Below are 26,196 nucleotides of genomic sequence, written 5' to 3'. Positions count from 1 at the left end.
CCCAGTGACCCCGATACTCTGCTGGGAAAACACAGGGATGGTGGTTTTCTTAGCTTCCTTTTTTTTGTCCTCATTTGGCAATTTTTTTTTTATTTGGGGAACAGAAAATGCACTGGGAGCCTGACAGACCTCTCTGAGGGGCCTGGGGTTCCTTCTGGCAGACCCAGGAGGCTGAGCTCTAAGATCAGGAGTCCATGAAAATAGAGGGAGCTTTCTAGAAGGATCATCGCTCCACCTTAGGGCTCCCCTTTACAGTTCAGGTCTCGGGGCACCACCAAGGGCTTGGGCCTTCCCCTGCTCCCCAGAATCACACTTAATACTCATTCACTCACTCAGCAGAGATCTACTGCGACTCTACAATGTACAGATATGGGGCTTGGGGCCAACATTCAAGTGGACCAACACAGACAAAAACCATGTTGGGGGAGGAATTCCACAGGCAAGGTGGACACAATTCTAGAGGTCTTTCAGAAAACTGTGATATTTCACCTACAGAAGAAAATGTGGGAACAGCAAGAATGAAGACCCTGAGGCTGAATGTCACTCCATGTGTTCAAGGAACTGGAGGGACGGTAGGAGGGCTGGAGTGGAGTAGGCCAGGGAGAGGAGGGGAGGTGAGCGGGACAGAAACAGCTCAGAGAGGGAGAGGACTTGGCTGGGGCCACGCAGCCAGCTGGGCAGACGGGAGCACCTGAGCCGCTTCCTGCTCATCTGTCAATGGCCATAACAACCCAGGTCCCAAAAATGGTGCTCAGAGAAAATGCTTCCCACCGCCTTGCCTTGCCACATGCCAGGCCCTCTGCCCAATTCCTTTCTTCCTTTTTCTCCCTCAAACTCCTATGCAACCTTCAATACCCGCTTCCAAACTCCCTACCGCTTGTGCTTCACTCTGTCTTTGACCAGACCATGCTGGGTGGCAATTACCTGTCCCTCCAAGATTTCCCTACCAGGCCAGGGGTCTCCTGAGGCCAGGCCCTGGGTCTGACTGCCCCAAGCATGGGTCAGGTTCTAGAAGAGGCTAAGGAGGGCAATGGAGGCTAAGCCTCAGAAGCCCCCTCATGATTCTGCCATCATGAGCCAGGGGCAGCAGACATGGCTGCCGTCCATCCCAAGACCACTTCAGTCTCAACTTGCCACGGGACCTCGCCCTGTCTGGGTCTCAGTTTCCCCATCTGTCGAACGAGAAGCTCTTCTGGGTCTTGTTCATTTTGTCTCAGGGAGAAGGGTGCGGCCTGGGGACTGGGAGCCTTGCACCTCCTTCCCCCATTAACTGCTCACAGCAGAGCGGCCCTGCAGGGTGCAGGGACAAGGCTGTCATCAGCAGAGCTCCCTCTGAGCGCAGGGCAAGCCCACAGGGCAGGAAATGTCAGCTTTCTGACAGGTCAGCAGGGGGGCTCCAGGCCAAGCCTCGGGGTGTTGGAGGGTCCTCCCAGCCCTGATAAGACCCTGCTGGGAAACAGCACAAAGCCCGCCTACCCGAACAGCCCCATAGGTGAGACCGAGGGTGCAGCTGAACTTCTCTCCCTGCCATGGCCGCAGTGCCGGTCTGGTCCCCAGACCCTCATGAGGGCTGCTCAAGGACACCGAAGCAAGGGAGCCTGGAGGGGGGAGAGGGGCCAGAGGGGTCCAGAGGACCATGTGCAGCAGAGGCAGGGCTGGGTGGTCCCAGGAGGCCCTACCCTGGGGCCCAAAAATGGAATCCTGGGCTCTCTGAACTTGATGGGAAAAACACCCTAAGTTCCCCTTTTCTGTCTGTAAAATGTACCATCCCCTCTGCGACAAATGGAGGCAGCAGAGCCCGGCAGCTTGGCGCTCCGTACAGCTGGTCCCAGGGCCTCCGCTAGGTGCTGCTGGCAATGTATCACACATTTCAAAATAACGTTTTGATAAATAGTTCACGTTTCTGGTTTCCCTTGCGGTCCTATGTGGGTGCTCTCACACGTTCAAAAATATTACCCTGAGCAAGTACACATCAAAGGCCTCCACAGCCAGGCAGGTCGGGACCCAGACATCATCCGTGACATGGGGGAGTCTCCTAGGCCATCTCATTCATTCATTCATTCATTCATTCATTCATCTGTTCACTCATCCATCCGTCCATCCGTCTGTCCATTCATCCATCCATCCCATAAGCAAGTCTTCATGGAGCACCAGCTCCATCTCTGGAATTGGTGTCGTGGGAACAAGGTGAAAAGCCCATGTCCCCTTGGTGTTTCTAAAAGGTAGGGGAAGAGACAGCCATTTCAGAAGGAAGTGAATAAATGGAGAAGATTCACGCTGCATAAGGGGCTGTACAGCCACGGGGGGCGGTATGGAGTGCAGTCCGGCTGCCTGGGAGGAAGCCAGGGCTTGCAAGAGGACACAGGGCTCAAGCAGGGACGGCGGACACACAGGCCGGAGGCATGAAGGGGTTGTTGCTGTCTGGAGGAGGGTTGGCAAGAGGGAGACAGGTCTCGGCCTGTGACCCACCTACGATGCCCCCTGGCCTGGTCCCAAAGTCACTTGGGAGTCTTTCTGGGGCCCCGGCCAGGAACACTAGCCTGAGGAATTCTCTGGAACACAGGGATGAGTACTGACCGAATCCTCTTCATCTAGTCCCAGGTGAGGGGCAGGATCTTCTTGGCCCAATGTTACAATGAGGCTGAAGCTCAGGGTGGGAAGGGACCCACAGCCAGAGGGCAATGATGTTGTGACCTCACAGCTGTCTCACCCCGACTCCACCAACACACACGCTTCTCCAGCCCCAGCAAACTGGAACTGCACACCCACCGTGCACCAGGCACACCCAGCCCGGTGACATATGCTGCTTCAGCTCACAGCGGCGCTCCTCTTGATAAATGCCAGAGAGCGTGAGCACCTTGCCGGAGCCACATGGCTGCTCCACAGCAGAGAATCCAAGCCTTCCAGGGCCATGGGAACACAGACCCTGGCCTTGACTCTGCAAGCCTGGCGCTAATGTCTCTAGGAGAACACAGTCTCTCCAGAGGTCTCAGGACCATCGCCTACAGTGAGACTCCCTGTCTATGCACTGCCGTCTGCCTCTCCCTCATAGCTGCCTGGTGCTGGGGATGGGGAGGGGTGGGAGCGGGGGAGCCGAGAGCAGGGGCTGCTGACAGCCCAGGGATGGTGGGGCAGGGGCTGGTGTATCAACACTGGCTGTGCTGTGTGATCTTGAGCCACTGGCCCTCTCTGAGCCTGTGTCCAGAAGAATAAGGTAGGTTGGGGGGCATTTGTCCCAGAGCAGCGGGTGTGATCAGCAGGTCTCTGCCCCATGAGCAGGTGAGGAAGTCACTGAGAACCCCAGGAAAAGCATTCTCATGCCTAAAGCTTTTATTTAGCACCTCCTCTGTATTCCTATCAACGGCCCTATGAGACACTGCCGGTGGCGTCCCCCAGGAGGAAGAAACAGGCTCAGAGAAGGAATCCAGCACCCCAAAGCTACAAGCCAGCTAGTGCCTGAAGGCCTGGAGGGCTGTCTCCTCCTCGGGCTAGGCGTTCTGGAGAGGTCACAGGTGTTAGTGGCTGGGGTGAATGGCCAGAAGCTCAGGGGGGAAAGAGACTGCTTCCCGCCCCCATTCTCACACCAGCATCTGCCAGCAGGAGGGAGACCGTGGGGGCCTGAGGGTTCTTCCCACACTTGGTCCCGCCCCTGCCTGCTCCAGCTCGCCCTGCCTCCACCTTTAAGACACACAATTACAGGATTAACCCTTGCCTCAATTTCCACATCGGTTACATGAGCCAATTATATTGCCGGCCTGGTACAGCGGTTTGGGGAATCATGGAGTTCGTCTATGCAAATGCCTAGATCAGGGTCCAGCCCACAAGAGGTGCTCGTGTGTGGGCACATCCTTGCATGGACCTATGGCCTGGGATATGGATGCCTATTTTCCTGGGAGTGCCAGGGAAGCGTAGGCACCTGGCCCCACTTTGCATTTCCCCAGAAACAGACCTTGAGTGAAGGATGCAGGAGCAGGAAGTTTATTTGGGAGGCCATCCCGGGAGTGGGAGAGTGAAACAGAGGAAGGACAGCAGCGAGTCACTGCCAAGGGCACCTAGCTCCAGCCTGCTCGGAACTGGAGCCTTGGTTATCCCCCTACCTCCCCCCCAAGGGGCAAGGGGCAAGTGATGCTGTTGGGGGAGGGGGTTGCAGGGGCCTGACATCCACTGGAGAATGGGTATGGGCCCTGGGTGGGGGCGGGGGTGGTGCGGCTGCAAGTGCAGGCGGCTCCGGTGACCAGAGGAGGCGCTGGTGCCGAGGGAGGGTGTGGTCAGAAGTGGAGTGGGAGGTATGAAGCGGGCAGCCCTGAGAGCTGTCACACACAGCAGGACACATATGGGTGTGGCGTGTGCACTGGCTACGTGTGCCTCTGCTCCTTTGCAGGAACACATGGGTGCCCGTACAAGCTACTCCGCATGCACACAGACACAGACCCGTGCCTTCACGAGGACAGATCTGTGCATACATTTGTGCTGGGGCTGGACACCGTGGGGTAGGTGTCTGCATATCTGCTCTTGCACACATGTAGGTATATGTTTGAGCTTTACAAGGCGTGGAACACACATATGCATGTGTGCTCAGGTCAGGTGCATGTGCATGCACTGTGGTCCCTCGCCCAACCCTGGCAGTGGCCATGGGATGGCAGAGATGGTCTGGTCACCTTGGCAACGGGGCAGGAGCTGGCTAAGCTGGGACAGCCTTGGTTCAAAGGGAAAAAAAAAAAACCACACTGAACACAAAGAGGCTGGGAAAAGAAAAGGAGGTGGAGGGCCGGGATGGGGAGAGGCTCAGCCCCCAGGCCCCAGGTTCTGCTCACAGATCTCCTACCCCCACTGGGGCTGAGGTCCAGTCCCTCTCCTAGCTGACGGCTGCTGGGAGCCGAGACACAGGTCCAAGGACCCATATCAGGCCCAGTTTGCTGAGCGTCCCCTGTGTAAGATCCCTTCAGGGTCCTGGGAGCTCAGCTCAGAGGACAGCAAGCAGAGGCGCGGTGGGCCCCACAGACGCTGATTGCAGAATGCCCTGGGAGAGCGCGCTCCCGGATTCACTGCGCCCCAGAAGAGGGCGCCCCAAACACTAGGCACTTTGCAAACCGGGAGACACTGGGCCGTGCCCACACCGAAGTCACCCTCTCTGGACAATTAACGCACTAATTGCATGCACTGCCCCACAGCGAGGCCATTAGCCCAGATCCTGCGATGATTTATTCACGAGCTCCTATCTCCTTCTCATCCCCACGGCCAGCTCATCGGCCTCATTGCCTAGGCCGGGAGGGACGACCCACAGACGCTTTCCTACCCTCGCTCGAAAACACTGTGTGCTATTTATATTTCATCAGACAGAGTGCACGGGGATGAAACCGCTGGTGATCTGCTCCCGCAGGCAGCTGGGAGCTGAAAGCCCCACATGGGTGGCCTCTGGAAAGGGAACTCTGGCTCTCAGGCAGAAGTCCAGATGTCTTCCAGTCTTTCACGGTGGGCCCATGCTGAGAGCCAGTGGCACAGGACCTCTGCTCACAGGGACAGGGGGTTTACCTTGACAGCCTCACTGTCCTGACAAGGCCCCACCGGAAAGAGTCTGCTATTATCCTCATTGACAGATGAAGAAACAAAGGTTCAGAGAGGCGAAGTCACGAATCCGAGCCATGCTGCCTGGAAGAGGCAGAGCTGGGAAGTAAACCCTGCAGGTGGCCCCGGAGCCTGTATCTTTACTGCCCAGCATTGGGCCTCCCGGAGCCCAGAGCAGTGCTATGAGGTCATAGGTACTGTTGTGACCCCTATTTCACGGATAAGGACACCAAGGCTCAGAGAAGTAAAGTGATTGGCTCAGGATCACATAGCCAGTAATGGAAGCCAGGCAGTGACCTTGACCGATAATGCGCTCTGATTCATGCCCCGGGAGACCCCACTGATGTGTCCAGGGAACAACCCCCAGGAGAAGGAGAATGGCTCGTGCAGTCAGTCTCCACTGCTACCTGAAGCCATGGCCGTGCAGGGTCCCTCACCTGCCAGGGGGTGGCCCTACCTCAATGCTCAGCCCACTTCCCAGAAGCCAAGTGGAGGCCCAGGTTGGGTGGCACTCAAATCACAGCACTACCCTTTTGTCATTGCCCTCACAGAAAAGGGACCCCTCACACAGTCGGACGGGTCGGGTCTCACCGACATCGGGCTAGGGAATTCTGGAAATGCCCACTCCCAGGGCATCCCATAACCCCTGGCTTTTCCTGAGACCCCTGGGAGGGGAGCTGGCTAGAATCCCAAATCCTGCCAGACAGACCAGCCCCCTCTTTGAGCCTCAGCATCCTCAGCTATAAGATGGGCCCTCACAGTGTCTCTGAGGGCTGGGGCAGGCATGTGAGAACTTGGTGGCCAGCATGAGGCCTGCATGCAGTGATCATGCAGCAAGTGGCCACTGTGCGTTCGCGTTATTTGCAAAGCCCAAGGTAGTGCACCTGCTCGAAAAAAAACTGCATGAGCTTTGCGGTGGGCCAGGTCCGGGTTCAAATTCTGACTCTGTGACTCCCTGGTGGTATGTCTCAGGCACCCAGCTTCCCCACTCTGAGCTTCAGTTCCCTTGCCTGTCAGCTGAGGATGTCATTCCTTCCCTATAGGACTGCGGGAACAAAGTATGTCCAGGCATGTACAGTACGCATCTCCGACTTCAGCAAGCACTTGAGAGCCAACCAGCCCCTCACTCGGATTTCAACTCCAAGGTCAGGGTGGCAGGAACCTCTGAGCCTTCTAGGGACCCAGAGAGGCCACCATTCCAGGCTTGGCAAGGACCCAGGGACAACAGGACTGTGGCCCAACTGGGGAGCAGAAGGTGTCCCGGGCTGGCTGCAGGGGCCCAGGGCCCAGAGAAGGCAGACTGTACCTGAGCCTTACAACAGGGCAGGGCAGGGGGTTGAGGGACCCACCCAAGAAAGCTCCCCTACAAGCCTGCCTAAGCTGAAACCAGAACCCCCTTCCCCTCTCCCTGGACCAGTCCCCAATGCCTGACTGAGCACCAACCATGTTCAAGCACTCTGGGCCTCGGTTTCCCCATCTATAACATAAGGGTGAGAAGATGTGATTGCTATGATGATGAGTGAGTTCATAAAACACTTAGAGCCATGCCTAGCACAGGGAGACATTGTTTTCACTATCGGCCTGAGCAGCAGCAGCAGCATTTGAGAGGCCAGGCCCTGGGGATATGGAGGCCCACGGATCCCAGCGCTGGCCACACTGTGTGTTTGTGGTCTCCGTCCAGACCTACCAGCTCCAGGGGTCCTCAAGTACTTTCAAGCACCCCTTTTCTATGACCCCAGTAGGGCTGGGAAAGAGCTTTTGGAGAGAAAAGGAATTGACATTTTCTGACCGTTTATCTCTGGCCACACTGAACTCCCAGCAGGTCTACCTCCATATGCCTTCTTCAGGCGGTCCCCCTAACCCACAGGGTGCCCACCTCCTGATTCACCTCCAGCTGGTTCTTCAGGCTCCCAGGCTGGGTTGGGTTAGGTGCCGCTAACCTCCTGCAGCCCCTAACCCTCTGTCACAGCACCAGGCACCCCGACTACCCCTGCCTCAGGCTGACCTTCTAGTCACCCAGCACGGGGCCAGGCTCAGCACAAGGGCTCCGTGTCTGTGTTCAGAACAACAATGATCTACAATTCGAGCTTATGTTTACTAAGCATGTACTAAACAGCACGCCTGGTCCCCCCAGACAAGGATTTTCTTGTTTAAGCTACACTCCTGTATAGCTACGAGGTAGATATCATAACTTTACAGAGGAGAAACTGAGGCTTCGGGAGACGGCCTGAGAATACTGGAGACTTCGTGCGGGCCACAGCCCAGATCCGGACTCCCCTCTCTGCTCCAGCCCTTGGGGTGGCCAGTAGCACCCTCAGTGCCCCACCCCCAGCTTGGAGAAGCATCCTTCTGCCAAAGAAGGGCCCTCAGTACTCAGCGTGGGGGCAGGACAGAGGAGGGGAAGGGGCACAGGGGCTGGCTTCAGACTTGGGGAGCTGAACTGTGCTTTCCAGGCCTCTGGGGCCTCATCTGTAAAGCGAGACGAGCCCGGCCCTTGACACAGAGTGGCCACTCGGAAATCGGGCGTTGAAGGAAAGGGCTGAGGGGCCCTCACAGCCTGGGACACCCTGGCCTCCCTCCAATCAGGCCTCTGCCTAGTGGTGGCAGCAGATCAGCCCAGACAGAGGGCCCAGGCCCCCAGAAGGATGTTAGAGGCCCCCAACACCAGATTGATGGCCTACAAAGAGTGCTGGCCTTGTGAGCAAGAAAGCAAAAACACCCGAGGCCTTGCACAAAGGCAAGGAGCCGTGCGGGCTCTGTGTGCACAGGGAGGGGCAGCAGGGGGTGGGGCCAGCCCTGGGAACAGCCAGTGACGCAAGGACAGACTGTGCGGGACCCTGAAGCTGGGCTTGTGAGGGCTGCTCTGTCAGCCAGAGCTCCTCGGAGCACCTGGGGGCCCAGAAAATCCTTCAAACCTCTCTGCGCCTCACGTCCTCATCTGTAACTGGGGGTAACAAGACTACGGCATTTCCAGAGTTATCTTGTGAAAGCAAGGTGTCAACACCCATAAAACTCTGAAGCAGCAGAAGCCTCCAGTAAACATCCTTTCCAGAGACCCAGGAGCCTGCACTTTCCCTGCAGCTGGGGCTGGAGGGGAGGCGACAGGTGAGCCAGAGAACCTGCGAGTTGGGGAGACGCAGGCACCGAAGCGCAGGGAGTGAGGTGGCAGAGTGATGGCAAGGGACACAATAATGACTTTAAAATCCAGCCCTGGCCCAGAAGTAGCCTCAGTTCGTCCCCAGAGAGCAGTGGGCCGGGCAAGAGGGGCAAAAGTTACTGAGGGTCAGGGCGTGGGGAGGTGGGGGGCCCAACCCACGTATGCCACCCGCACCGGCCACGCTGCCCTCCGCACCTACGCCATCAGGTCACAGCCACTTCACGGGCCTCCACACACATCTCTCACACCTGCCCCCAGAACACGGTCAGGGCCTGTCCGTGACCACAGCACACACACGGCCATGCACCCCATCTCCAATGGCTTTCCACCTGCCTCTACAGTCCCCATCTGTCTACACTGCCCCCAAACTGGACTCATCTCCGCGGGCCTGACCCTGTGTATATGGCTGGTCCCAGGCCCCACACTCCGAACCCATGTCCCTGGGCTGTGAGGACAGGAAACAGAGACGAAGGCAGGGGTCCATGAGACCCTCCACTCCCAACAGTACCAGCCTCCCCAGGCCAAGGGGAGCCAGGTGGCTTGGACGTCCTCCAAATCCAGCCGCCAGGCACAGCCCTGGTGGGGGGCTCCTGCCGGATCCTCAGTGCTGACAGGCTGATTAGGGGGTGGGGGATCAGCTGGGTCTATGCCTCCTGTCTCAAGCAGCTGCAGTCTCAGGCGGGGGGAGGAGCAGGCAGAGGGGGGCTATCGGGAGGTGGCCTCTGTCCCCTCCTGCCTTTTCATCCCCACCCCATGCCCCTCCCTGAGGAGCCCTGCCTGCCAGGCTGGGCGCTGCTGAGCACACTTGTCCGTGACCCCCACGGGGGCACAGGCGGAGCACCTACTATGTGCCAGGCTTGCGGGAACTCCACATGGGGGAAACTGAGGGTCTAAAAAGCTCTGTGGCATGTCTCGACTGCCTCCTCTAGCAGAGGGTGCAGCTCAGGAAGAAAGAGGGATGGGAAGCCGCTTCCGAAAGCCCACCCCACCCCGATGCAGGCCACACACCTGGCACTCTCGACAAATTGTCTTTCAGCGTAAGGACAGACCTAGGAGTGGCAAGCAGGGCGCCTGCATCCACCACTCAGATGAGGAGCCCAGGCTACCGAAGCGGAGCCAGGAAGCAGTCCTGCCAGAAGGCCGAGCCGTGGCTCAGTCCCCCCAGCCTGCGGGCCACCTCGAGCCGGTGATGGGGCAGAGGATCAGGGGGAGGCAGGAGCTCGCAGGGGACATGCTGCTGGGTGGGGAGGGGGCTGAGCCTGGAATGAAGGGCAGGCCTGGAAGAGAGGTGAAATCAAGAGCTGGCCCTCCCCGGGGAGGGAGAGAGGGGAGGGCACCCCAGTAAGCACACGTCAAGGTGCTGGGGGGCCAGGGTCCTGGGCCCAGACAGTGCTGGCGGCGAGCAGGATGAACTTGGGAGGTGACCAAGGGGGATACAGGTGACCTGGACCTGAGCAGTTTGCACTGCCACCGTAGGTACAAAGAGCAGGAGCGAAGGCCAAGAAGAGAAATTGGGGGAAGCAACTGGGGACACGCCCAGTGAGGAGTTCTGTGGTTACAGAGAGCAGAGAAATGAGCAGAAGCCAAAGGAGAGAGGGGCACTCAAGAAAGGGTGCTTTCAGTGCCAGAAGATAAAATATCCTCAGAAACTTAGACACAGGGTTGCCATATAGGACCCAGCAGGTCCAGTCCTAGGTATGGACCCAAGAGAACTGGAAACTAGGGTCCATACAAGACCATGTACATGACTGTTCCCAGCAGCACGACTCACGACGCCAAAGGTAGAAACCACCCCAATGCCCATACACGGGCAAAGAACCAAAATGTGGTACATTCATCTGTGGAATATCATTCAGCCCTAAACACCAATCAAGCACTGAGCCACACTACAGTCTGGATGAACCTTGGAAATACTCTGCTACGCGAGAGCAGCCAGACACAAGGCCACACGGTGGATGGTTCCATGTATGTGAATGCCTAGAATCAGTAACTACAGAGGCAGAAAGCATGGCTGCCGGGTTCGAGGGTGGAGAATGATTATGTAATGGGTACGTGGTTTCCTCTTGTGATGAACACGTCTTGGAACAAGATGAGGCACATTCGTACCCCATCATGAATGTACTAGATGCCACTGCATGGCTCGTTCTCAATGGTTAATTTTATGTCATGGGAATTTCATCTCAAAAAAAATTTTTTTTGAGAAGTCACATGAGAGGGATTTGAACCCAACTGCAGCCTGACAACGCAAGCCTGACTCCTCACACCCACTCAGCAGGACCACGGCCACGGCCCAGGGAGTGGGAAGGAAACGTTCACTGTTGCAAGAAAGAAGGAACCAATAGCGGAGCACTGCGTAGCTTCCGGGCCACCTTCAAGGCCCCTCCTCACTCACTACCGCTCCAGCCATGATGTTCTGTTCTCCACCCGGGTCCCCGTCCCCATGAGCACCACCCCCTCTGGCCTCTCCCTGGGCCCCTTCCCTCAGCATCCTCCTCACTCCTCCCTGACTCCAGGAAGGTCTCTGACCAGATGTCTCCTTCCCTCCCGTATGTTCGATGGCACTTATTCAGAAATCTATGCTCAGTTGTCCCTTGACATGTGAGCGCAGGGGTTTGGCATCCAAGACTATTCATTTTCCAAGACTATTTTGTAGAGAAGTTTTAGGTTTACACCAAAATTGAGGGGAAGATACAGAGATTTCTCGTATACCTCCTGTGCCCACACATGCACAGCCTCCCCCATTATCAGCATCACTCAGCGGAGTGGTACATTTGTTACAACTGGTGAACTTACATTCACACATCATAATCACCTGAAGTCCACAGTTTACCTTAGGGCTGACCTTTGGCGCTGTACTTCTATGGGTTTGGACAAATGTGTTGGCTTGTATCCATCATTACGGTATCATACAGAATAGTCTCACTGTCTAAAAATCCTCTGTGCTCTGCCTATTCATCTCCCCTTCTCCATGCCTGGCAACCACTGGCCTGGCAACCACTGACCTTTTTATTGTCTCCATGGTTTTGCCTTTTCCAGAATGTTATATAGTTGGGATCATACAGCATATTGCTTTTTCAGACTGGCTTCTTTCACTTGGTAATCTGCACTTAAAGCTCCTTCATGTCTTTTCGTGGCGTGGGGGCTCATGTCTTCTTATTGCTGAAAAATGTTCCATTGTCTGGATCACCATTTATCCATTCACCTATCGAACATCCTGGTTGCTTTCAAGGTGGGGGAATCATGAACAAAGCTGCTATAAACATCTGCGTGCAGTTTCTGTGTGGATGTAAGTTCTCAACTTTGTTAGGTAAATACCAAGTATGACTCCTGGATCATATGGTAATAATATGTTTAGTTTTTAAGAAACTACCAAATGTTTTCCAAAGAGTCTGTGCCATTTTGCATACCCAGCAATGATTAAAATTCCTGTTGCTCCGTGTCCTCATCTACATTTGGTGTTACCAGTGTCCTGGATTTTGGTCATTCTGATAGGTGTGGAGTGGCATCTCGGTGTTCTAACTTGCATTTCCCTGATGACATATGATGTGGACTGTCTTTTCATATATTACTTGCCATCTGTGTATCTTCTTTGCAGATGTGTCCATTCAGGTCTTTGACCCATTTTTTAATTAGGTTGTTTGCTTCCTATTGTTGAGTTGTAAGACTTCTTTGTATATTTTGTGGGTTTTTTAAAAATTTTTTAACATTTATTCACTTTTGAGAGACACAGAATCAGTGGGGGAGGGGCATAGAGAGAGCGAGACACAGAATCCAAGGCAGGCTCCAGGCTCTGAGCTGTCAGCACAGAAACCGACATGGGGCTCAAACCCACAAACCATGAGATTATGACCTGACTTAAAGACAGATGCCCAACTGACAGAGCCACCCAGGTGCCCCTTCTTTGTATATTTTGGTTAACAGCCCTTTATCAAATGTGTCTTTTGCAAATATTTTCCCCAGGCCCATGGCTTGTCTTCCAATTCTCTTGATATTGCCTTTCTCAACGCAGAAGGTTTTAATTCTAATGAAGTCCAGCTTGTCAATCCTTTCATTCATGGATCATGTCTTTGGTGTATCTAAAAAGGCACCACCAGACCCAAGGTCTTCTAGGTTTTCTTCTACATTATCTGCCAGGAGTTTAATACTTTTGCATTTTATATTTAGATCTATGATCCAATTTGAGTTAATTTTTGTGAAGGGTACAAGGTATGTGTCTAGATTTTCTTTTCTTTTGGCTGTCCAGCTGTTCCAGCCCCATTTATTGAAAAGACGATCTTTGCTCCATTGTATTGCCTTTGCTCTTTGTGAAAGATACACTGGCAATACTTAATAGGGATATACTTCTGGGTTCTCTACTCTGTCCCACTGATTCATTTGTCTATTCTTATGTCAATACCACACTGTCTTGATACGTGTAGCTTTATAGCAAGCCTGGAAGTCATGTGGTTTCAGTCTTCTGATTCTGTTCTTCTTCAGTATTATGTTGGGCTCATCTGAGTCTTGTGCCCTCCATATAACTTTAATCAGTTTCTTGATATCCATAAATTAACTTAGCATGTTGATTGGGATTCCACTGAGTCTACAGATTGGACAGGGAAGAACTGACATCTTGATAATATTGAGTCTTCTTTTCCATAAACATGGAATATCTCCCCACTTACTTAGTTCTTCTTTGGTTTCCTTCTTAAAGATCTTGTATGTATCTGGTTAGACTTATACCTAAGCACTTCACTCCAGGGAGTACTAATATCACTGGTTTTGAGTTTTTAATCTCAAATTCCACTTGTTCATTGCCAGTATATAAGAAAGCAACTGACTTTTGTATATTTACCTTGCATCCCGCAACATTGCTAAAATTGCTTATTTGTTCCAGGGTTGTTGTTTTTTCTTTTTGTCAATTCTTTCAGATGTTCCTACACAGACAATCATGCCAGTCTGCCAGCTTTATCTTTCTTCTCAGTTTGTAGATCTTTGATTTCCTTTTCCGCCTAATTGCATTACCAAGGACTTCCAATACAATGCTAAGAAGGAGTGGTGAGAGGGGACATCTTTGTCTTGTACCTGATCTTAGTGAGAAAGCTGAAAGTCTCCCACCATTAAGAGTGATGTTAGCTATAGGCTTTTTGTAGATAGTCTTTATTAGGTTGAGAAAGTTCCCATCTGGTCCTAGTTTGCTGAGTGTCATTACCATGAATGGGTGTTGTCAGGGCTTTGTTGTTCCCTGGAGTGTCCTGGTACTTGGAGAAAGTGCTGGCCTATGGGGGCCCCTTAATGATCACCTCTGGAAGAAACAGGGGCAGAGTGTAGAGAAGCGTCTAGCAGAGAGAGGGAGACTCACCACAGTGAAGATCTTGGGTAGGTGCGAGGGATGGGGGCTCAGTGGACAAGGCTGGAGATTGTCCCATCCACCGGAAAGAGAAGAAGGCGTGCCGAGGGCACAGGTGCCAGGACATGGTGGCTGTAGTGGGAACAAGCAGAAGTTCTCTTTGATTTTCTCAGTGAAGGAGGAGGCCACACTGTCAGCTAAGAGTCCAAGACCTTGAGGCGAAGGGCAGGACTCCAGAACTGAGGGAAAAAGTTCTGGAACAGACAGGAAGGGGATAGGTCTGGGATCAGCAGCCTAAGCTGAGAAGCAGGACCTGGAGTGAGAGGGGGCTGATCGGCCACCCCAAGCAACAGACTCAGGAGTTCGTGTCCCTTATGTCTTCCTCTCTGTGTTCTAGGAGGGTCAGGGTGAGCCCAGGACGCAGGTGGCAAGAAACCTCTCTGTCCTACGCCCTTCCCAGGACCCCAGGGATGGCTCTGAAGGACTCGCTAAGGTCTCCACTGGCTGGAAACTCACCCTGGGAGGCACTGGTGCCACAGCCTGTCCAGCCTGTGGGGCTGGAGGCTAGAGACCCCTCCCTGGGGTGCCTTCTCTGTTCTGCCACCCTCACCCTCTGCAGAAACTTCTACTCAGGCCACACGGATTCATTTAACTTGAAGTCCGTAGTTAAGTGAATCAGCGAGTGAATGAATAAGTGATCTGCGCAGGGGACACAGCCTCTGCCATCATGTCCCAGGCATCAAACAACATTTATTACCAGTTCTACAGACAACCTGGTGAGCCCACCCTCCACATCCAGACACACAGAGCTCAGCTGTGGGCAGGGTGGGGGCTCCACGGATATGGGACTGATACACAGACGGGAGAAATGGATAAAGGGGAAGAACCCCCAGCCTGAAAGCTCTAGAGAGACACTGACCCTAACTCTTTCCCCTGCATGAGCCTCCCAACACACAGTAGGTGCTCAAGCAGTGACCTTTCTGTTCTAGTCTTCTGTGGGTGAGAATGAGGGAGATCCGACCGGTGCCACGTTCTGTGGCAGAGGTCTTAGGGGACAGGACAGCAGGTCATTCAATGTGGGCATCAGCTCTGCTGGTCCCTCCCTCTTGGGGCTTCAATTTCTCCACCTGCAAAATGGACAGAAGTCTGGGAACCCTCCATCATCTAAGGCTCTGAATAGTACTAACACTTGGCACACACAATCACAGTTTAAACAGGGTGTAGACTTAGCTCCATTGTTCAGAGTAAGGGAGTGAGGCTCAGAGAGGGGAAGCTGTTGGCCTCAAGACACAGAGCTAGCAGAGGGCGATAGCCCCATTTGAATCCACGCCAACCTGGCTCCTGACCAACATCACATTTCCCAGATCCTCGGCCCAGGGCATCTCTGCCCCCTCGGGGGAGAGTCGAGCAGGGCCTGTGACATGCATGCCCTTGGAGAGAAACTGAAGCCTGCTCAGAGGGCTTCTCAGCCTGGGTTCAAACACTGTTTTGGCCAGCTATGTCCCTCAGTGGCCCCTCTCTCAAGCCCTACACCCCTCCTGGCCAGGACATTTTGAGAATTAAATGAGATAATGTTCGGGAAAGCACTGAGCACAGCGCCTGGCACCAGAAGCCACTGGGTAAACAGCCATTTTCATTATTATTTTTGGGTGCCAAGTCTCAGCGAAACGTCACGCCACTTCCTGAGAAAGAAAGGCACCCAACACCAACACGGGCTGCTGATTTCACCACCAGGGCATGCATTTTGTTAAAGCCCCCCAAATGATCTGACGGCCACTGGAAGCCAAGGGAGGGGGCTGAGGACACCCAGGCTCTCTGGGCCATGTGGCATCAGGCCAGGGCATTGCAGCGGCTCATCCATGCACCGGCCATCTCCAGAGGGACACCGCCTGGTGGCCCGGAACGGGGCGGAGGCAGGAATGAAACCCAACCCCCTTCCTTCTGGCAACCTAGGGCTCTCAGTGAAACCCAGACCCCTGAGGAGCCCACCTCAGGCTCGGGGTGCAGACTGGGCTCTTCAGAGAGATGATGGGCTGTGGGCAGCCTCTCGGAGCCTCAGTTTTGGCATCTGCAACACGAGGCAGCCGCTGTCTGTCCTTGGGGTTAGTCATGAAGACCCAGTGCAGTGAGAAAGGGCAGGGGCAGGCACGCCACCCGACTCCCAGAGACCCCAGGCCAGGGGAGGGGTGGAGGTCAGGAAAACGAGATCCCTGCAGGAGCTGAGTGGCCATAAATGCTACAGGAAGGAGTTTGGAGGGAAAGAGCTGCTCCACCTGAGCCCCAAACAAGAGACGGCCAGCCGAAGCAGCGCAAGTGCAAGGGCCAGCGTCACAGCCAGGACTGGCAGGGGCGGAGTGGCTGGCGACACTGGCAGCCGTGGATGCGAGGGCACCGGCTTGCTCAGCTCTGCTGAGCGGTGGGGGCACCGGGATGACCTGGTGGAGGGCACAGCAGTGACAGCTCCTGACGTCACAGAGGCACAGGCCTTCTGACCCCACAGGGCCATTTCCGGAACGTTTTGCTTGGACAACCCAGGCATGAGGACCTAAGTACTTGGGCATTCATTAGGGCGATACCAGCCCAGGGTTGGCTGGAGACGTAGCAGTGCATCAGAATGAGGTGGGCTAACTAATTGGAAACTCAGCCCCATGTGGGAAATGCCAGCTAGACCGTACAACCATTTCACTGGCTAATGTATTAACAAAAGGTGTCACACACACCTCATCCCAAAACTACGTGTTTCCTCTGACTATTCCCAACAGCCTAAAGGATTAAGGACCATTCATATCCCTATTTTGCCGTCAAGCAAACAGACACAGAACAACTGAATAATTTGCCCAAGGACACAGAGCTGGTAAGGAGCAGAGATCAAGCATGTAACTCTAATGCTATATGTCTCCAAAATACATTGCTAACAGAGAATTTTTTCTTAAAAAAAGAAAGGACGGTGTATCCAAGTTGACCGTGTGTAGTGGGTTGAATGACAGCCCTACCCGCCCCCCCACCAAAGATATGTCCATCCGAACCTGTGAATGTGACTGTATTTAGATAAAAGGTCTTTGCAAATAAAATTAACTCAAGGATCTGAAGATGAAATCATTCTAGATTAGGATGGGCCCTCCATCCAATGACAAGTGTCTTTAGAAGAGAAGAAAAGAGAAGACCAGACAGGACGGGACAAGACACAGAGAGAAGGCTGTGTGAAGACACAGGCGGAGATCGGAGGGATGTGTCTATAAGGCAAGGAACACCGAGGTTTGCGGGCAGCTAAGAAGCTGGGGGAGGGTACGGATGATTCTCCCTCGGAGCCTCAGCAGGAAGTGAGTCTGCCGACCTCTTGATTTCAGACTTCTGGCCTACAGAATTGGGATATAATATATCTGTGTCATGCTAAGCCACTCTGTTTGTGGTAATTTGTCATGGCAGCCACGGGAAACTAATACAGGGTGCAATTTGCTCCCCACTGTCCCTGCATCTGTCTTCTTTTCTGGGACCTGGCTGCTTGTCCCCCCCTGAACTGCTGCCTCTGTGCTCCTTCCACCGCCCCCCCCCCGGACACAATTTCAAGTGTATGGATTCATTCAACCCATTTTCCCTAGTGTTCCCATTTCACAGATGAGGAAACTGAGACTACTGGCTCAGACATTGCTCCGGAGGACCCCTGGGGCCCCCCCAGCCATAGCTGGTCGTGCGACCACCAGGAAGGTAGCTAGGTCGGGACAGGGCCCAAAGCCTGGTCACCTTCAGAACTAGAGCATCTGCTGCAGGATGACGGCCAGGCCCCGTGGGTGCCTGTGAGGCTGCGGCTGGCAGGGTCCGCAGAGGAAAGGCAGAAGGCAGCCAGGGTTCCTCATGACGCAGCCCCCAGGCAGGGGCTGGGCCATTCTGTAGCTGCCTCAGGGTCTGATGGGGGTACCTGCTCCAGTGGTCCTGAAGACTCCCCAGGGCCCTGGAGGGGGCCTGGCTGCCCCAGCCAGGCAGGTGCTGCCGACAGCTTGAAGCCCAGCAGGCCGAGAATATGGGCACGGTTGAGCCTCCGGCCCGAATGGCAGAAGGCGGGGGCGCAGAGAGAGAGGGGAAACTGCCCTGCCCTGCCTTGACCGCAGAGCGAAAGCCAAGAAGGCATGACAAAGTGGAGGCCCAGATGTGGGCCTGGTGTTCACACCCATTTCATACATGGGGAAACTGAGACTTGGGGTACAGGAGCAGTTGGGGTGACTCACACCCCTCGGGGACCTAGGCTAGCAGATCCTCTGCACCAGGGGCCCTACGTGGAACGAGGCAGGGCACTGTCTTTCAGACTCGGCTCAAACCAGGTTATGGGAATGATGGGGTTCGCCAAGCCGGTGGTTGACACCTGAGATGGAGAAGCGCGGAGAATCAGGGGTGACCGATTCCCCAGAGGCCCTTCCCCCATCCCAGAGATGAAGACCACAAAGAAGTAAGCAGTGGCAGTGAGCACCTTCCCCGTGGGGAAGGCTGTGCCGAGGGAGAGCTGGCTTGGTGCAGTGGCCCCTAAGGCCCAGAGGAGGTGGGATCTGCCTGGGGCAGGAGCTTCTCGGCAGCACGGGGACCCGAGGGGGCTGGCCTGGGGGCTCCTCGGTGGGGAAGACTGAAAAATGCAGATTCCCAGACTTTACCTGAGACCCTCCAAACCAGAATCTCTGGGGATGGAGCCAGAAGATCTGGATTCTTCCAATGCTCCCAGAGAGGTGCCTGGTCCAGGATCCCGCACCTCTCCCAGGGCTGAGATGCGCCAATTCTGCGACTGTGCAATCTCTGTCTCAAAGAGGTTACAACTGCCCAACTCAGAATCCATGACCCGTACGCTTGGGTGGCTCTGGACATTCAAAGACTCCACAGCTAAGACTCTATAATTTGGACTCTGTGACTCAGCCCTTAACCCAATGCCTATCAAAGGAGAAAGCATGAAGTCCCTGGGTCTGGAGCCCTGGGGCACCAGCAGGGACAGCACAGATGGAATGATCCCATGGGAAAAAAACAGAAAGCAAGAAAGAAAGAAAGAAAGAAAGGAGAAAAGGAACGTTATAGATGTTGGCATGTTTATGTAACTACATTCACATGTTTGCATAAGCACTCAGACAGTCCAGAAAGTTTTCTAACAATGGTCATCTCAAGAACATAAAGCTTTGGAGTGGGGTGAGGCGGAGACAGGGTCTGAGAAGGGCAGATTCACCTTCTACCCCTACGCTTCTTTAATACTTTACCACGAGCCCGTAACACTCTTGTAATTAAAGGCTGTAATGATTCGTGAAGAAATAAGCAAAACATGACAAAGTCTATGCTTTCTTATGTGTCTGTTCGCTTGTTTCTTTTATCCTCTGCCACCCACCCAGGCATCAGCTGTGATCCCAGGCCCGGGGCACAGGGCACCGCACTCGCTCAAGAGCTCATCGTGGAAAGCACGTGGCGCCAAAACGCTGACATCCCCAGAGCGTGCACACTAGTACCTGACCAGTGACACCTCTCCGAGCGGGGAAGGGAGGGCCTGGCTAGAAAAGAGATGGCAGGGGCTGGTCCTGAGGGCGGTGTGGAATGGGGACTCCCAGGCCCTGCCCACACCCTGCTTCCATGAGGCCACAGTCAAGGCCTTTAGGAAGCCTCGCTTGTGAGCGCTCCACCTGCCCCTGGATCGCCACACCCTCGGGAGCCCCAAGAGCACACCCATGTCTGCCCTCCATGGGACCCAGACAGGCCCCACGCCCTCTGGGCCTGGCCAAGCTCTAGGCCTGTGAAGGGATGGGGCCAGCTCCCCTCGGCCCTCCCCAGTCCTCCTCGGCCCCCCACAGGCCCGAGTGGAAGCCTAGCCTGGCCTTGGCCCGGAACCAAGAGCCCAGAGGCACGGGGTCGGGGGCAGGCGGCGGGCGGCTGCTACCACCCAGAACGCCAGCTGCCGGTGGTGATTTATTTTTGCTTTAAGTGCCTGAGAATTGCAGGGCTGGAGCCGCCAGCTCAGGGGGCTCAGGCTGCAGCTGGAAGGAGAGGGAGGTGGGCAGGAGGTGGGGGCCGCACAGCCCCTCCCTGACCTCTCTTGCCCTCAGCCTCCCAGACTCTCCGCCACACACGCACTCACACGCACACTCGTGTGCGCGCGCGCACACACACACAGCTCAGGACCTCCTATCTCCGCATGCTCCCCCCTCCCTGCCAGCTCTCCTAAGGAAGTCTCAAAACAGCTGCAAGGAGGATGTACGGGGCAGTGAGTCTCGACCACTACCCCACGCCTCGCTTCTGAGATGTCGCACCACCTCCCGCTGGGGCTGTCCCTCTCTGGCCTCAGCTGGCCCACTCCCACCATGGGATGTCACAGTCACCCCTCCCCCAGGACACTCACAGGTCAGAGGCTGATGACAGTGACAGTCACAGGCAATCTGGAGACAGCTCGGGTCCTCATTACGACCTGATCCCTTTGCTGCCCCGGAGGGTGAGCCTCAGGAGACAGGGCCCTGCCCCGGGCACATCTGGCTAAACAAGCCCGCTGGGCCACCTGGGGGAGCTGAGCAGCCCGGCCTCTCGGGACCTGTCTGCACATCCACAGAAGGAGCGTAAGCCTTAGGTTGGCAGAGGCGATGGGTGATCTGGGGGAGCAGAGGGGTCCTGCGTTGCCAGCTAGGAAGCTGATAGGCTCTTTTTACAGCTGGGGCTGCAAGAGTTGATAATGGCCAATCTTGAAACAAAATGTTTTAACCTGAGCGTTGTGCTCAAAACCAGAGACTGTGCAGAGGAGGTAAAACACACCGACACAAAACACAAATGGCCGACGAGCATGCGAAAATGCTTAATTGGGCAAGAAATGGAGACACCGTCCCCTCTGCCATCCTCAGCCCCCGCAGCCGGCCTCCACACGTTTTATTGAAGGCACAAAGACGTACAAGCATGAAGAAAAGTGCTGAGGGCCAAGTGGCCCTGACCCTCTGCGCCTCAGTTTGCCTAGATCTGCAATTGGAATGTGGCTTCTGCCCCTCACAGGGTGGGGGTGGGAGACACCCTAATCTGGAAGCAATCCAAAGGCCAGGGACAGGGCAAGGTTCAGAGCTTGAAGCAGGTAAGGTCACAAATGAAAAGAGCTCAATGCAGATTCGGCGCCTGAAATAAATGCCAACTCTCTCCCCTTCACAGAGAGATGGCAGGCCAAGGGCTCAGAGATATGGTCTGAGAGCTGGCTCTGCCCCCCACAAGCTCCTCAATTCTGGGACAGTGATGTCACTTCTCTGAGGCTCGGTTTTCTTATCTGCAGAATGGGACAATAATTCTGGCAACCACTGCTACTGAGCACTCACTATCTACCAAGCACCGTACATGCATGAACCAACCCATTCATTCCCCACATGTTTATCAGACTTGTGTTACACACAGGTCCTGCTGTAGGTGCCGGGCCCATAGCTATGAACATGTAAGACCAAATCTCTGCACTCAAAGTGCTTACATCCCAGCAGGGGAGACAGACAAGAAACAAGATAAGCAAATACAACAAGTTGAAAAAAGCAAGAGAGGGAATGTGGGCAAAGGGAGGCCACAGTGTCATCCAGGAGAGGCATCATGGAGGAGGTGGCCTTGGGACAAGACCTGAAGGTGGTGAGGGAGGAGGCTGTGTGGGGATCCGGGGAGTGCTTTAAGCAGAGGGAGCAGCAAGTGCAAATGCCCTGGGGCAGGACCAGGCCTCAGGTGTTGGAGGCACAGCAAGGAGAAAGGCAGGGCAGCCTGAGGAGAGGAAGAAAGTGGTGGGAAGAGAGGGCAGGACTGAAGACCGGACTGTGCAGGGCCCTGTGGACAACAGTGAGGAGTGTGGCTTTTATTCTGAGTTGAGAGCAAAAGGGAGGGGAACACGGAAGGATCCTGAGCCCAAGGCCGAGACGGAAGCACCCAGAGCGTGTCAAGTACACAGTAGGTGTTCAAGCAACCATGGCCACTCTGAAGGCTTTATTTTTGTCACCTGGCCCTTCCCCAAGCTGAGTCCCCCCAAAGACACCCAGACCGCAAGGGAGGGGAGGAGGGGGAGGCTTCAGCTGCCCAAGTGGGTGGGAGTGCTCAGTTCAGGCTGGTTGAGGGGGATGGGTCCCTGGCAGGATCCAGGAAGCTGGTCCCCTGATGCCGGGGCACCCCTGCTCTCCATGACCACTGAGAAAGGGGCTCCTGCTCCTATCTGGCTGTGCAAATGGAACTCTGATGTGAGAGGGTTGAAGGCCAATGAGGGGGCTGGACCAGGGGTCCCAAGGTCCCTCCAGCCTCATGCTGTCTCTGCAGCTGCCACTTCAGCAGCTGGGCAGGAAGACCTGAACTGTGGAACATCAGTGGGGGTGGGGAGAGAGAAAGGGTGGAGCGGGGGAGGGGGTACAGAGGACACAGCAGGAGCAGGAGGCCCTCGCCAGCTGCAGCAAATCACTTAACCTCTGTGGGCCTCAGTTTCCCCGCAAGTCCAAGGACAGGCTGCACTGGCGTGACGGAGTCTGGAGGCTCTGGCACCACACTCCCCTCCATCACGCAGCTCCCTTTCCACACCCCCATCTCTGCTCAGACTCACCACCCCCCACCCAGAAGCACACAAGGAAGCTCACGTGTCTCCTCCCCCCTCCCGGGTGTTCTCAGGGGTCCCCATCCCAGCTGTGACTCAGATCCCACTTCACAGATGATAAACTGAGTCAGGAGGAGACTCAGCCACAGTCCCACGACAGGCCCTGCTCACCCTGGCTGTGTGCCCTGAAGCCTCCTCCCAAACAGTGAGATTCTCCAGGGAAGGGGCTAGGTCTCCATTTATTCACCAGTTTATTAAGCATCTTGTGTGTGCCAGGCGCTGCACTAGGACCACTGCTGAGGGTGCCAGGGGTCCCGGCACTAGAGCTCACGGCCGGCCACAGCTCACATCATTACCGCGAGGAAAGGGCTCCCACTGAGCCTGTGCGGCCAGAGAAAGCAGCCTAGACGCAGACCCACCAAACACTTACTGCCAGGCCTTCCCTAGTCCCAGGGATACCACCACCTGGGCACCGGGATGGTGAGCAGCACCCTGCAGCCAGCCCGGCACACAAATGCAGTCGGGCAGGGTGTCCGGGGAAATGGAGGAAGGTGCGGCTCTGACCCCGGGAGAGCGCCAGGTCTCTGGACCAGCAGGACACAGGTTCCAGTCCCTCCCAGGGCCTCCCTGGGCCTCAGACCTCCTGTCTGTACAATGGAGCTAATACCACCCTCGGTACTGGCAGACCATTAGGAAATTAAATCAGGTGGCAGAGTGCTGGGCCCTCAGCCAGTGCCCGGCGAGGGCTCCAGTCCCGCCTGCGGCCCCAGCTCCTCTGGAAAATCCGCCTGCCTCAGCCCAGCCACCCCCCACCCCCATTCAAGGGCTCTGAAGCCTCCAGCCTCCCTGCCCTGCCTGCGGCCCAGTTTCAGGCCGGCTTGCTTTCTTTCATCTTCGGCCTTTGCTGTCTTCCTATCACGCAGCCAATTCCCCTGGTGCAGCCAGCCTGTGGCCCGAGCCCACACCCACCACACCTTGGAGTGGCCAGCCCAACCTCCACCCTCCCACTGCCCACGAGCTGCCTCCCTCCCAGCCTCTTCTCAGTGCCAGCCTATGGCGCGGCTCCAGATGCAGGCCCCAGGGGAGGGGCAGGTGTGCCCATGTGTCACTCACAGCAAAGGCCTGGCGGGGGCCCAGCACTGCACACCAGGTGCACCTGTCAGAAGGATGGCCCAGCCCAGAGCCGGGCCTGGGAGCAGCGAGACCAAGAGTGGCCATCAGGTGGGCTCTGAGGGGGCACCGGCAGCCTTCAGCCTGGGGCTGGGTGAGGGCCGCAGGGGTTGCCGGGAGTGACGACGCAGTTGCCTCTGCCCCAGACGTGTGCCAAGGCTGCCGGGTGCCATGCCCGGTGCTGCCAACTGAGGCCCCGGGCACCAGAGGGAATGGTTCACAAGCAGAACCAGTCCTAGTACCGCATAACTGCAGGGCACTGCTGTCATTGTTACTGTTATTACGCTCTTCATTGCTGTCACTATTATTTCCCTGCCGCAGGGCCACCAATGGTACCTCCTTCTGCTTCAGGAAGACTTGAGGGGAGGGACACTGTGGCCCTGGAACAAGAAACCTTACAGGGGCAGCCCCCTGGCCTGGGAAGAGCTAGATGACTGCTCTAACTCCTGACTCGCTGTGTGGCTTTGGGCAAGACCCTGCCCCTCTCTGGGCGTATCTTCCTCCCAGAACAGCACATCTCACTGAACATCCCTGGGTCAGGCACCAACCTCTACCACATCCCTTCCTGAGCAACCTGAAAGCCCTATGGGGGTCTGACGTGGCAGGAGGCCATGACAGGGACAGAGGTCCAGCGACGGGCCAAAAAACCCAGAGCTGTGCCAACACCCAGCATTTACAGAGCAACCCTACATGTATTCAGCAGCGCACTGGTGAAGAAGAGGGGAGCCCCTGTCGTCTGGCACACTGGAGCACCCGTTCTTGTCCCCGGGAATGTTCAAGCAAGTCCCTCCTCTTTGCACCCTAATGAATCTTGCCCCACCTGAAGGGATCTCATCCAAGGTCCCCTTCCTAGACCTGCCGACCTCCAGTCCCCTGCCCGGAGAGAAGGGACCACCAGAATGCTGATGGCAGACTTTGTTGGAGATTCTCTTTGGGCTCCCGGCACGAGAAGCAGGGTGATTTTCTCAAACAGAGGAGAGCAGACTTCACAAAAAAAGACCATAAGCCTCCAGTGGGCCTGGGCCTGGGACCCCCTCCCTGACCCTGTCTAGCCATATGGCAGCGGCCCAGGGAAGAGGCACCGGTGAGGGGCCACAAAGGAACAACCCAGCACGAGGTGAGCCTGGGGTCGGAGCGAGGCAGCGGGACTGGCCGTACTTTGGCACCTAAGAGAGGGGGTGACTGGTAAGGCCAGAGGCTAACTAACGCCTTGTCGGTTCTACCTTCGAGGAGGCGCCTGCTGATTTCAGCGGCATGTGGGCACCTCCATGCTCCTGGGAGACAGAGCCTGTGAACCTGGTTCTGGGAGGTAGATGGGGGGCGGTGGGCAGGAGGTCCCCAGCACTTTATCCCAGGGCTCCAACTTGGGCACAAAGAGCAAAGAATAAAGTAGAAATGATCACAGGCAGCACAGCACTCCCAGATGGGTACGCCCCCTTGGAAATGGGCAGCAGGGTGGCCCCAAGTCCCAGCAAGTCCAGGCTGTGAGGAGGCAGGAGAACCTCCCAGAACAGAAGACCATCTCTAAAGAAACACTTTCCTGTGATCTCCCATTCTAAACACAGGTTTTTAAATATTCACATGACCAGTGCACACTCCATCAGAACGGACAGCAGACACATGCGCTGGGGTCTCGACTCCCGTGTGAAGCACCCCCTCAGGGAGCGCCCCACCCCAGGTGCCACTCCAGTGAGCCCCCTGGCTCCCCACCCCGCTTCCCCATAGGGCATCCGGAGCAGAGGTGAGCACCCAGGAGCCAGTCCTGCCCTGAAACCCTGGGGGCTTCTCAGCTGGGGTGAGGGGGTCATCCCTTCTGGGATCAAGGCCGACTTCTAAAAGCAAAAAGGTGCGGCTGGAGTTGCCGGCTGGCTGGCTAGCGGAAAACACCATTTCCAGAATATTTTTACTCCATTAGAGCACCAGTGGGAAAGAGAAACGACTCCAAGGACCCACAGATCTAGGGCCTGGAGGCATTTTCGGGGCCGCTCGTTGACTGCACCCCCCTCTGCACCCCCACTGTTAATTCCTGGGTCTCAGAGAAGGTCACGCGTAGGACTGATACGCGCGCGAAAGTGCCTCCCTACGCTCCCTCCCGAGCCCCCATGTGCGAGGCGGCCAGAGAGGGACCAAGGGCGCCTCAAAGTTTCCCGGAGCGCCCCCAGGACTAAGGTTAGAAAGGAGCAAAGTTCCCTGGTGGCAGTAGCCAGAGACACGGCAGGGGAAGAAAAGCTCGCAGTCAGCATTTCCTCCGATGGCTCACCAAAGGAGGAAAAAAAACAGAAACGAGAGGAAGAAAAAACCCTCCCGCCCCACCTTCCCTGTTGCAGCACCACCTCGTGCTCGCTCCGGGCCGGGGAGGGGGCCTGCGGGGTGCCGGAGTCGGGCCCCCGGGGGTCCCGGCGCCGGGCGGCCGCGCACTTACCTCGGTCAGTGCCCCGGGCGCGG

At 55.9% G+C, this 26,196-nt stretch overlaps 1 protein-coding gene across 5 annotated transcripts in view; it reads right to left on the bottom strand.

The window, feature by feature from the left end:
- KCNJ12 (potassium voltage-gated channel subfamily J member 12) overlaps positions 1-26,196 on the bottom strand; it is a 40,530-nt gene extending 14,334 nt beyond the window's left edge. For 4 of the 5 annotated variants that reach the window (XM_029928279.1, XM_029928284.1, XM_029928278.1 and 1 more), the window contains exon 1: positions 26,174-26,196. The gene's annotated coding sequence lies outside the window, so the exon portion shown is untranslated. Of the gene's footprint in view, positions 1-14,060; positions 14,130-26,173 lie in introns of those variants that run through there. The other variant, XM_029928280.1, reaches the window with a different exon arrangement.

Source organism: Suricata suricatta, chromosome 17 (genome assembly GCF_006229205.1).
Source record: "Suricata suricatta isolate VVHF042 chromosome 17, meerkat_22Aug2017_6uvM2_HiC, whole genome shotgun sequence".
NCBI classification, from domain to species: domain Eukaryota; kingdom Metazoa; phylum Chordata; class Mammalia; order Carnivora; family Herpestidae; genus Suricata; species Suricata suricatta.
The sequence above is the reverse complement of the archived record's forward strand: the minus strand, read 5'-3'. Positions and strand labels throughout refer to the sequence as shown.